Source organism: Paramormyrops kingsleyae, chromosome 23 (assembly GCF_048594095.1).
Source record: "Paramormyrops kingsleyae isolate MSU_618 chromosome 23, PKINGS_0.4, whole genome shotgun sequence".
Taxonomy (NCBI): domain Eukaryota; kingdom Metazoa; phylum Chordata; class Actinopteri; order Osteoglossiformes; family Mormyridae; genus Paramormyrops; species Paramormyrops kingsleyae.
Window position 1 is genome coordinate 758,763 of NC_132819.1, and position 11,773 is coordinate 770,535.

Sequence of the window (11,773 nt, forward strand, 5' to 3'; positions counted from 1 at the left end):
AGGGACCCTAGGCGAGCGTGAGGGGGGAGCCGGAGGAAACGCCACAGGTGGCGAGGAGGAGGGCAGAGGGACGGACGGACGGGGCAAGGAGGGAGAAGGGGACCCAGGCAAAGGGGAGAAGGGAGCAGCAGCCGCGGCAGACGAAGGCGCAGGCGACCGCCGAACCGGAGATGGGGGACCCGCAGGCGACCGACGAAGCACCGGAGGCGGGACAGCAGCCAGCCGACGGGGCACCGAAGGCGGAACCGGAGGCGACCTTCGAGCCGAAGCCAGGGGGCCCACAGGCGACTGCCGAGCAGGAGCCCGAGGACCCGCAGGCGAGAGCCGAGCCACGGCTAGGGGAACCAAAGGCGAGCCAGGGGGTAGGGCGGGCGGGACCCGACCACGGCACCGGTGTCCTCTCCCTTTTCGGGTGGACCTGGCCGGGACTTGCTGCTCTGGGGCAAGGGTGGAGGAGTCACTGGAGAGGTCAAGGGGGAAGTCACTGGGGAAAGCACGGAAGGAGTCACAGGGAATATCATGGGAGGAGTCAAGAAGATCCGAGGGATCCTACTCTAGTTCCTCCTCAGTCTCCACTATGGAGAGAGGAGCGTCAGTCTGGCGTCAGTCTGGCAGACCAGGGCCTCGGGCGTGCGGCCAGCAGGAGGCGCCTCTGCGTGCACCTCGGGCGTGGTGGCGACAGCAGGGGGCGCCTCGGCGGGCGGAGCTGCAGGCACAAGAGTCACTGGAGAAGCAGCTGCAGGCACGAGAACCACGGGGGGCACCGCCCGCCTCCGAAACCGCGGAATCCGCGGTATAGCGTCCCAAATGGACCTGGCCCCTTTAAGGGCCAGGCGAGTCCCGGAGAAGGGGTGCGCTGCTATTGAGGGCAGCGAAGCAGCGAGCGGCTGCTGTGAGATGGTGGCAACGGTCATCTCTGGAGCGAACACCGTCGGGTTCAGAATCGGGGGCGGGTCCTCCCGACACGCAGCAAAGCAGGCGGTGGAGAGCAAAACTGTCCCCAGGAAGACTCTGTCGCGTCTTTCTTTTTCCGGCTCCTCCGCCTCTTCCTTCTGCTTGCTGCCACGGGTTGCACAGTCTGAGGCACCTCAGGAAGTGGGGACAGGAGACCAAAAGGCATGCCGCAGTCGGTGGCTACTTGCCTCATATTAGCCTCTGCAACCCCACGTCTCAGCCGCCGCAGGTCCTCACGCACCGGGTATCCCTCGCCCGGATAGCAAGGGCTTGCAGCAGGGGGTCCTCCCTTACCTCCGACCGCTCAAGCCAATGCAGAGTCTCATTAACCAGATCGAGGTATTGATCCTCGGTCAAGGTCGGCGTCTTCTTTTCGAGTTCTGTCATTCTGTCATCGCACGTAAAACACGGACCAGGGAAACAGGCGGACGAAAGCAGGAATGGGGTTAAATAAAAGGATTTAATCGGAGAACGAAGGGGCATAACAGGGAAAACAACAACACGGAACTAAACGACTATAACAATGCACGACACTACAATGACAGAACTAGGGAAACAAACTCTGACGTGGACTTAAATACATCGAACTAATACAGACAATTGAAAACAGTCGTGAAACACTGGGAATCGACATGAGGTTAACGAGGGGGGCGTGGCACAGGTGGATCAGCACGATCGGGGTGTGACACCTCTCATGTTTTTGGATTATTTGGCTTCGTTATATTCGTTTAATATTTTTTTCAGTCAATGAATTGTCTGATTGACATGATAAAACGAAATACAAGAAATCCATGCACTGTACAGATTTTCCCTCAACTTAAGGTGCTACAACAAATACATAATAAGCAGCTACTCGGCAGTATATCTTAGGCCACTTGAAATTAATAAATTGTTTTACATGACTCAAACTTCTAAAATATTGGTGAGTAGGGGATTTTATATTTTATATTTTTAGCGAAAAGACGAACGGCAACAGAGATATACTAAAACTAGAAAAGTTCTCAAACAGCTCGCGAAGGGTAATATTACCCGGTATTTTGATGCCCTGCCAAGATTTTAATACCGTGGGCCCACACACAATCTGACAAATGATAAAAACCATTGTCCGAGAAGCGTCAAATTGAAAAATCCGAGGCTGACATTCAAGATTTTTCACCCACAGTTTTTGAGGTGAAAAAAACGGATTTTTTGAAAAATATAAAATATAAAAAAAATCGAGGCGGCACCAAAAAATTGAGGCGGGCGGCCATGTAAAACAATTTATTAATTTTAAGTGGCCTTAGGCTCCACTGATAGAAATCCATATAGCTGGAATGTATTCACTTGTTAAAATTCTTTTTAAAATGGAAACACTGATATTTCCTTTATGTGTATTTCATTGAACTGTATTTGATTTTAAGATCAGAGTGAAATATCTCTATACTAAAAATTAAATTACTACTTCTATTTAGTTGGAAGTAATTGCTTCAAAACATGATTGTACATTTAGGTTATTGAACCTACTTATCGGACACAGTTTTAATCCATCTTCCAACCACTCATCCAGCTCACAGTTCTACTAAGCTCATCCCAGGAAGCCCATGGCACAGTGCAAGAGACCCTTGGCAATGGATGGCAGTCCAGTGCATGGTACATACACTGTGGGCAAGTTTGATATGGCATTTCACCTAACCACTGGACTGTGAGGGAAGACAGAGAAACTGGTGGAAAATTCAAAACGTTTTGCAACCCTGGGGGTGTGAAACAACACTGAATGCTAGTGAAACACCATTTCACATGACACAATATAAGTTTAAAATGGAACAGACATGAGTCATGAAATCATGTAAATCAAAGGACCTTGTTGCAGACAAGAATTTGGAACACAGAGACACAGAAATAAAGTCACAGGCACATATTGGAATATAATAAGTTACCTTTGAGTTTTTTAAAATTCTGTTTGTGAGGAAAAAAATCATCAATCACATGTTACGTCCTCATCTGTAAAGCACAAGGTTAAATATTATTGTGAGTATGTGTGTGTGAATTTCTGCGATACGGTACAGGCTACATCAGAGCTGGTCCTAGCTGATGCGGCACTTTAGGTGAGTATCACCACCTGCACCCCCCATCCAGGGCAAAGTGAAACTGGCTGACAAGTCCCCCCTCAGAAGCTGGTGCCCTAAGTGGCCGCCTTTGTCGCCTGTAGGATCGACTACCCCTGTGCTACATCCAGGTTAGCTGAGAATGAAGAGTTTGTGACAGTGACAGTTATAGACACTCGACCTTTAGGCAGAATATATTTCCTGCTGAATAAGATAAAATTATTTATTATTAAAGGGAGTGAGAAGTAAAAATATAGGTATATTAACTGCTGTGCTCCTCATGGGGCTCTCTTGTTCTGCTGGAGGAATTCAATGCTCATGTGGGCAATGACAGTGAGACCTGGAGTGGCGTGATTAGGAGGAACGCCCCCCCCGATCTGAACCCGAATGGTGTTTTGTTATTGGACTTCTGTGCTTGTCATGGATTGTCCATAATGAACACCACCATGTTCAAGCATAAGGGTGTCCATATGTGCACTTGGCACCAGGACACCCTAGGCCTTAGTTCAATGATCAACTTTGTGGTCGTGTCATCGGACTGTCATTGGACACTCGGGTGAGGAGAGGGGCGGAGCTGTCAACTGATCACTACCTGGTGGTGGGTTGGCTCCGCTGGTGGGGGAGGAAGCCGGTCAGACCTGGCAAACCCAAGCGTATAGTGAGGGTCTGCTGGGAACACCTGGCGGAATCCTCTGTCAGGAGGAGCTTCAACTCCTACCTCCGCCCATGTCCCGGGTGAGGCGGGGGACATTGAGTCTGAATGGGCCATGTTCCGTGCCTCCATCGTGGAGGCGGCTGACCCGAGCTGTGGCCGTAAGGTGGTCGGTGCCTGTCATGGCGGCAATCCCCGAACCCGCTGGTGGACACAAGCGGTGATGGATGCCGTCAAGTTGAAGAAGGAGTCCTATCAGGCCTTTTTGTAAAGTATTTGATGAATACTGGCGGGCCAAGCAGAACGCGGCTTCGGCGGTTGCTGAGGCAAAAACTTGGGTATGGAAGGAGTTTGGCGAGGCCATGGAGAATGACTTCCGGACGGTTTCGAGGAGATTCTGGTCCACCATCCAGCATCTCAGGGTGGGAAAGCGGTGCAGCATCAACACTGTTTATGGTGGGCATGGTGCGCTGCTGACCTCAGCTCGGGACGTTGTGGGTCGGTGGAAGGAATACTTCAAAGACCTCCTCAATCCCACCCACATGCTTTCCAATGAGGAAGCAGAGTCTGGGGACTTGGGGGTGGACTCACCTATCTCTGGGGCAAAGGTCGCTGAGGTGGTTAAAAAGCTCCTCGGTGGCCAGGCCCCGGGGGTGGATGAGATCCGCCCGGAGTTCCTCAAGGCTCTGGATGTTGCAGGGTTGTCTTGGTTAACACACATCTGCGGCATCGCGTGGACATCGGGGGCGGTGCCTCTGGATTGGCAGACTGGGGTGGTGGTCTCCCTCTTCAAGAAGGGGCACCGGAGGGTGTGTTCCAACTTGAGGGGGATCACACTCCTCAGCCTCCTTGGTAAGGTCTATTTGGGGGTGCTGGTGAGGAAGGTCCGTCGGATAGTCGAACCTCGGATTCAGGAGAAGCAGTGTGGTTTTCGCCCTGGCTGTGGAACAGTGGACCAGCTCGATACTCTCGGCAGGGTCCTGGAGGGTGCATGGGAGTTTGCCCAACCAGTCTACATGTGTTTTGTGGACTTGGAAAAGGCATTCGATCGCGTCCCTCGGGGAGCCTTGTGTGGAGTGCTCCGGGAGTATGCAGTGCCAGGCTGCCTAATAAGGGCTGTTCGGTCCCTGTACAACCAGCAACACAGCTTAGTCCGCATTGTCGGCAGTAAGTCGGACTCGTTCCCGGTGAGGGTTGGACTACGCCAGGGCTGCCCTTTGTCACCAATTCTGTTCATAACTTTTATGAACAGAATTTTTAGGCGCAGCCAGGGCGTTGAAGGTGTCCGGTTTGGTGACCTCAGGATTAGGACTCTGCTTTTTGCAGATGATGTGGTTCTGTTGGCCTCATCAGACCGTGACCTTCAGCTCTAACTGGAGCATTTCGCAGCCGAGTGTAAAGCGGCTGGGATGAAAATCAGCACCTAAAAATCGGAGACCATGGTCCTCAGCCGGAAAAGGGTGGAGTGCTCTCTCCGGGTCGGGGAGGGGGTCCTTCCCCAAGTGGAGGAGTTTAAGTATCTCGGGGTCTTGTTCACGAGTGAGGGAAGGATGGTGCTTGTTCAGTGCAGGTTCCAGGGGGTAGGATGGCAGAACACACATGCACATGCTTGCAAGATTATACATAAATTCAAACATACATATGTATTTACATAGTTAACAGAAAAAAAATATTTAGAGATTTGTTGTAACTTGAGCCTGTATATTGAAGAATTTATGCCTCTGCTGCCTGCAAGACAACTACCTCCACCTCCGGCAACTACCCTCCAACCTGCCTGCCCTTGGCTCAACACGATGCCTCGCCATCCTTCCCTGCGGCTGTGCCTCTATTAATCCTGCCATCGTGCATCAAGCACCCCGTGCCTGCACCGGTCGGCCGCTGCATTGAGACATATATTTCAACCCCTGTATTAGCTTAGTCATATCATCTTGTTTGTTTGACTCATCTGCCGGCCCCTGGAGGATGGGCTCCCCCTTTGGGTCTGGTTCCTCCCAAGGTTTCTTCCTCTTAGGGAGTTTTTCCTTGCCACCGTTGCCTTTGGCTTACTCAATGGGGGGTCCTTACGAGGCAGAAATGTAAAGTGCATTGAGACAATGTAATGTTGTGATAATGCGCTATATAAATAAAATTGAATTGAATTGAATTGTATATTGAGAAGAATTTTTCATTGTCACTGTACCTTCATGTTCAGCCATTTAGCATATTAAATAATACCTTGAATTACTTGGGACTTGTTTATTGAAATTCTAGAGTGGAAGTGAGACTAAGTCAAATCATGACTACTAGAACAAATTGCCTGAATTTTATTTCTGAAGAAAGCTGGCATAAAAAGCAATTATTTCAGTTTCATTTTTACGACCCAGAAGTCTCACTCATAATTAGAAAACAATGTTTATGATGTACATGTGGAATTTCTTTGACAAAATTCTGCTGCTGGCATTTTTAAATTGAGACTTTTTAAAATTTGTAATCCAAGTTTCATTTGAAATACAAAGAGTTTTTCACATACAGAACAAAATCCAAACAACTGTAACATTACAATGTGTATTTTTTGTCTCATGCTGAATGATGGGGTGGAAGCAGTGTTGGGGAGTATCTTACTACAATAAGCGACGCTAACTTAACTGCTTTTTTCAGTATCTTATCAGTAGTGTAGCTTCTTTTAAAACGCTGTAGCATTTGCAGAAACCAACTTTTTATTTTTTAATAGTGCTGTAGCAGGGCAGCAAGTGGCTCTATGGGCTAAGCCTGTGTGCCTCTAATCACAAGCTCACCAGTTCAAACCCAGCCTCAGCATATCTGTGGGTACTTCAGCAAGGCCCTTAATCCCCAGCTCCCTGGGCACCCCAACAGGTGGCTGCCCTTTGTGGACAGTTTGCTCTACAAAGAGCAAGTTGAAGGAAGCCTGAAAAAGAATTTCCCCACAGGGACAATAAAGGATCAATTATTATTAGTGGCTATAAGCTACATCTTTAAAAAATACAACACAACTTTGTCGAATGACGACCAATGCCATTTATGTGGCCACGACTGCACCACAATACAACAGTATTACTAAAATATAACATATTTTCATTATACAGTATAATATACATATGATAATTTTGCACAAGATTTTTTCATATTAAAATAAAGGGCCAACTTCCAACGAAATCAACTTACGACTGGTCATTTGGAACAGATCGCTGTTTAATAAAATCTTTTATTGTCTTTTTTTGTTGTAGCCCTTCTAATTTTCACACAGCAATTGTGAAGTACTCTTGGTTTACACCAAAGAAACTTTCTTTAAAATCTTATTGTGATTTGACATTACACTGTTAATAAAAAGATCACTTTTCACTTTTTTTCTTAATCTGCTTTAAGAGTATCCTACAGCATAAATATTAAGTATTACCAGATGAAATAGCTTTGATGTAGTTAGCTACTTTTTCTCTGTAGGTTGTAGTGTAGCTAACTACTGTATTAAAACAGTAGCTTGGCTGTAGCTTAGCTGCTTTTAATCATAAATAGCTTTCAGCTTGAAAAGCTACCATTTAAGAGTAGCTTCCCCAACACTGTTTAGAAGCAAGGTCAATAATATATGGTGACCGATTAGTGTCAATGTGCTTAAAATCTTTAAATCAAATCACACATATGCTCTACATTAACAAAACATGTGGTAATTTATTAGATGTGCTGAAAATTCAGACAACACTTTAGTCAAAATGATGATACCCACACTAGATTTTCGAAATGCTGTAAACTGACAGATGTGATGCAAATCCTGAAAGCACATGCAAAACAAATACTGCAAATCTGCTTACAACACAATGAAGGGGGAGTTAAGATGATTCTAAGGGCCTGTGAGTGAAAGGGGAGCTAAAAACTTTGCCTGCCTGTAGTGAAGCTTAACCTGCTAGTGATTAATTTTGTATAGTTTACCATGCCTTGTGCTTCAAGGAACAAGTTGTAGCTATGAAAATGGGACAGTTTGATGGATGTTTCTCTGTCACATACAATATCAGTTTCCTAATATGAAAGAGCTTAAACTAAATGTTGCCTGCAGATGGAGACAAAGTTCCAAAATGCTATGAAGTCTGAGGGTCCAGTCTGTGATGGCTTTTTGTAATAAGCTTGGGGTTTTAGCTGAGGCTGTGTGTGCAGCCTCGGAGGATTCCTTCTGAGGGTTACCTCACCCATCTACAGGTGTGTCTGCAGTCGACTCCACTCAACAATAGCCTTTTTTTCAGGTAAATGTGCACAACACACAAATGCGCTCCCTTTCTCCTTCCTCCCTTCCACTGGTCTCCCGCGTGCTCTCTCCACACGCCACCACCATCTCCGTCTGACTGTGTGCCCTTGTGCAGATATTACATCAAATATTCATATTACAAACAGCACATCTTATCCATAGATAGGCGTGGCCGTTAGTTTGTGGTAATATCAATATAAGTTGCACATCTGGAAACAACATAATTTGTTTGGTGTGGCTTATGCCAATTCATCTTCTCCAGAATGGATAAAATACACCTTAATTCAGTTCTTTTAACATAGCATGGTAGAAACAAAGAAACTTGGTAACCGTCCACCAAGATCAGATAAGGACCACAAAGGAATGTTGGAAGAAAAGGGGGAGTTTTAACACAGAAGACTCTCTAAAAGTTAGGACACATACAAACATAACGTATCTGTATATTGAGACTAGTAGTCGTGAGTAAATCAATATACAGGGTATACAAAAGCCAAACTTAAATGAAATTTCCTTTAGGGTGTTCGTCTGTTGGGTGAGTGAGATGTAAGGCAGAGTGTATGTGGAGGGGGTTGTGTGCCAAGTCGAGGGACCCCTGTCCGTGAAGTCCACTCTGCTTGTCTGTAGGTCCCTAAATCTTTGGGCAATAAAAGTTGGAGTGCTAGCCTCCCTGGTTATCTGTGTGTGTGTGTTTGTGTGTGTAACCCCCCTTTGGTGCCTCTCGTGCCAGGCTCGGCCTTGTCTCAGGCCACCTGGAATTTAGGCCCTGTGATATGTGCATGTGTGATCCTACAGATGTTATAGCCAACTGAGCAGTACCAATAATGAGACCTTTGAATCTTTCATTCCTATAAAACACTCAGAACTTTTGAGCTTAATTTTCTCCTGTAAATCCTCTACTAACCTCGTAGACCCAATTTCTACAAAATTCTTCAAGGAAATTGCACCGCAGGTTAGCATTACCCTGTTAAATGTGTTAAACTCATCTCTTAGGCTTGGATATGTTCCAAAACCTTTTAAAATGACTGTTATTAGACCCGTCCTAAAGAAACCAAATCTTGAACCTAGTGTTTTAGGAAACTATAGACCTATCTCCTAACCCTAACCCTATATCTTATCAGTCTGGCTTTAGACCAAACCATAGCACAGAAACTGCTCTAGTCAAAGTAATGAACAATTTACTTATGGCTTCTGACTGTGGCTGTATATCTCTGTTAGTATTACTAGATTTAACTGCAGCATTCGATACTGTGGACCATAATATCCTCTTGGACTTTTTAGAAGGTGTAGTTGGCACTACGGGGACAGCACTCTCTTGGTTCTGTTACCTGTTTAGTTTAGCTTATAGGAACACTAATTCTAGCTCTTAACTTACTCCTCACTACCAGTTAGTCCTATAGTGTGAGGTGTAGAGCTGTCACTCTAGCTTCACAATCGCTTGTTGGATTGGAGTGCTGACATTTCAGGGACTCGCCATGCCTGCATTTCCACTTGCCTCTCCCTCCTATTATGCTGCCATAACCATATACATTGCACTTACATATTGCACTCACCTAACTGTTAGCACTGCCTACAGTCTCCCCTACTTTGACTAATTGCACATTTTATTTCCCCTACTCCTCCTGGGGGGTGCTGCCTGGAGACCTCAATCTATCAAGATGTCCAGCACACCCTGCTACATGTGACATCGCCACTACCCATGACGTCCTTGCATCCAGCTCACCGTTCTACATAAGAACATAAGAAATTTACAAACGAGAGGAGGCCATTCGGCCCATCAAGCTCGTTTGGGGAGAACTTAACTAATAGCTCAAAGTTGTTAAAATCTTATCTAGCTCTGATTTAAAGGAACCCAGGGTTTTAGCTTCCACTACACTAGCAGGAAGACTATTCCATACTCTAACTACACGCTGTGTAAAGAAGTGCTTCCTCAAATTTGTTTTAAAATGTTCTCCCGCTAATTTCCACTTATGGCCACGAGTTCTAGTATTTAGACTAATATTGAAATAGTCATTTGGCTGAACAGCATCCAGACCCGTTAGAATCTTATAGACCTGAATCATATCCCCCCTTAGTCTCCTTTGCTCAAGGCTAAACAGATTCAGTTCCGCTAACCTCTCCTCATAAGACATTCCTCTAAGACCAGGAATCATTCTCGTAGCTCTTCCCTTGCACCTTTTCTAAGGCAGCAATGTCCTTCTTGAGGTATGGTGACCAAACCTGCACACAGTATTCTAGGTGGGGTCTTACCAAGGAATTATATAAGTGTAACATCACCTCCCTTGACTTAAACTCCACACTTCTAGAGATATAACCCAACATTCTGTTCGCCTTTTTTATTGCTTCCCCACACTGGCGAGAGTGGGACATGGAAGCATCAACATACATACCGAGATCTTTCTCGTAATCAGCTACCTTTATTTCAGTGGAACCCATAAAATATCTGTACTTTATATTTCTGCTCCCTGCATGGATTACCTTGCATTTATCTGTGTTAAATTTCATCTGCCAAGTATCAGCCCAGTCGCTAATTAAATCCAGATCCCGTGGAAGCCTCTCAGCTGCTAGATTAGTATCTGCCACCCCGCCCACCTTGGTGTCGTCTGCAAATTTAACCAGTTTACTGTATGTATTTGTGTCAATATCATTAATGTAAATTAGGAACAATAGTGGTCCTAAAATTGAACCCTGCGGTACCCCACTATGAACGGAGGCCCACTGTGACATTGTGCCTCTAATAACTGCTCGCTGCTTCCTGTCAGTTAGCCAGTTTTTGATCCAAGCTGCCACAGTTCCTAAAATCCCTGCAGCTTTAAGCTTTAGTAAGAGCCGTTTGTGGGGGACAACATCAAAGGCCTTCTGGAAATCTAAGTAAATCACATCATAGGCCTTTTTGTGATCAATTTCACTTGTAGCTTCCTCAAAGAACTCAAGTAGATTCGTTAAGCAGGATCTACCTCTCCTAAATCCATGTTGGCTATCCTTTATGATGTTATTTGCATCTAGGTAATCTACCATTTTCACTTGAATTATAGCTTCCATTATTTTTCCAGTAATGCTAGTTAAACTGATTGGCCTATAGTTTGATGGATTACTTCTATCCCCTTTTTTGAATATGGGTGTTATATTAGCATGCTTCCAATCTGATGGTACCACACCCGCAGATAACGATTTCTTGAATATTAAAGTTAAAGGTTGGCTAATAATATCCCTCATCTCTTTTAAAACTATAGGTAAGATGCCATCAGGCCCCTGTGATTTATTTATTTTGAGTTTAGCTAGGCTTAGTATCACATCAACCTCAGTTATACATATATTGGTCATAGACGATGCTGTATTCGTATTAATTGGTGGTAAGTTACTTGTGTTCTCTATTGTGAACACCCTTGAAAAATAATCATTGAACTCATTTACCATATCAATTTCATTATCAATTATAAGTCCCTTACTATCCTGCAAATGAGTGATTTCAGCTTTTAGTGCTCTCTTGGAGTTAAAATATTGGAAGAAACCTTTACTGTCATGCTTAGCCTCCAATGCAATTTTTCTTTCTACATCCCTCTTGGATAGCCTAATGTCATTTTTTAACTCTGCCTGTAGACTTAGATACTCCTGCTTAATTTTGAAATCATTAGTTATTTTCCAATTGTGGAACAGAGCCCTTTTCCTCCTGACTTTATTCCTAATTTCCTTAGTAAACCACCTTGGTTGTCGTTTCCTAGATTTAGTTTTGCTGGAAACAGGTATGAAGTCCTCTTGCACTTGCAACAATGTGCTTTTGAAAAATTCCCATGCCTCTTCAACTGTTTTGCTATTTAACTCTGTCCAGTTTACAGTTTCTAATTTCCGTCTCAT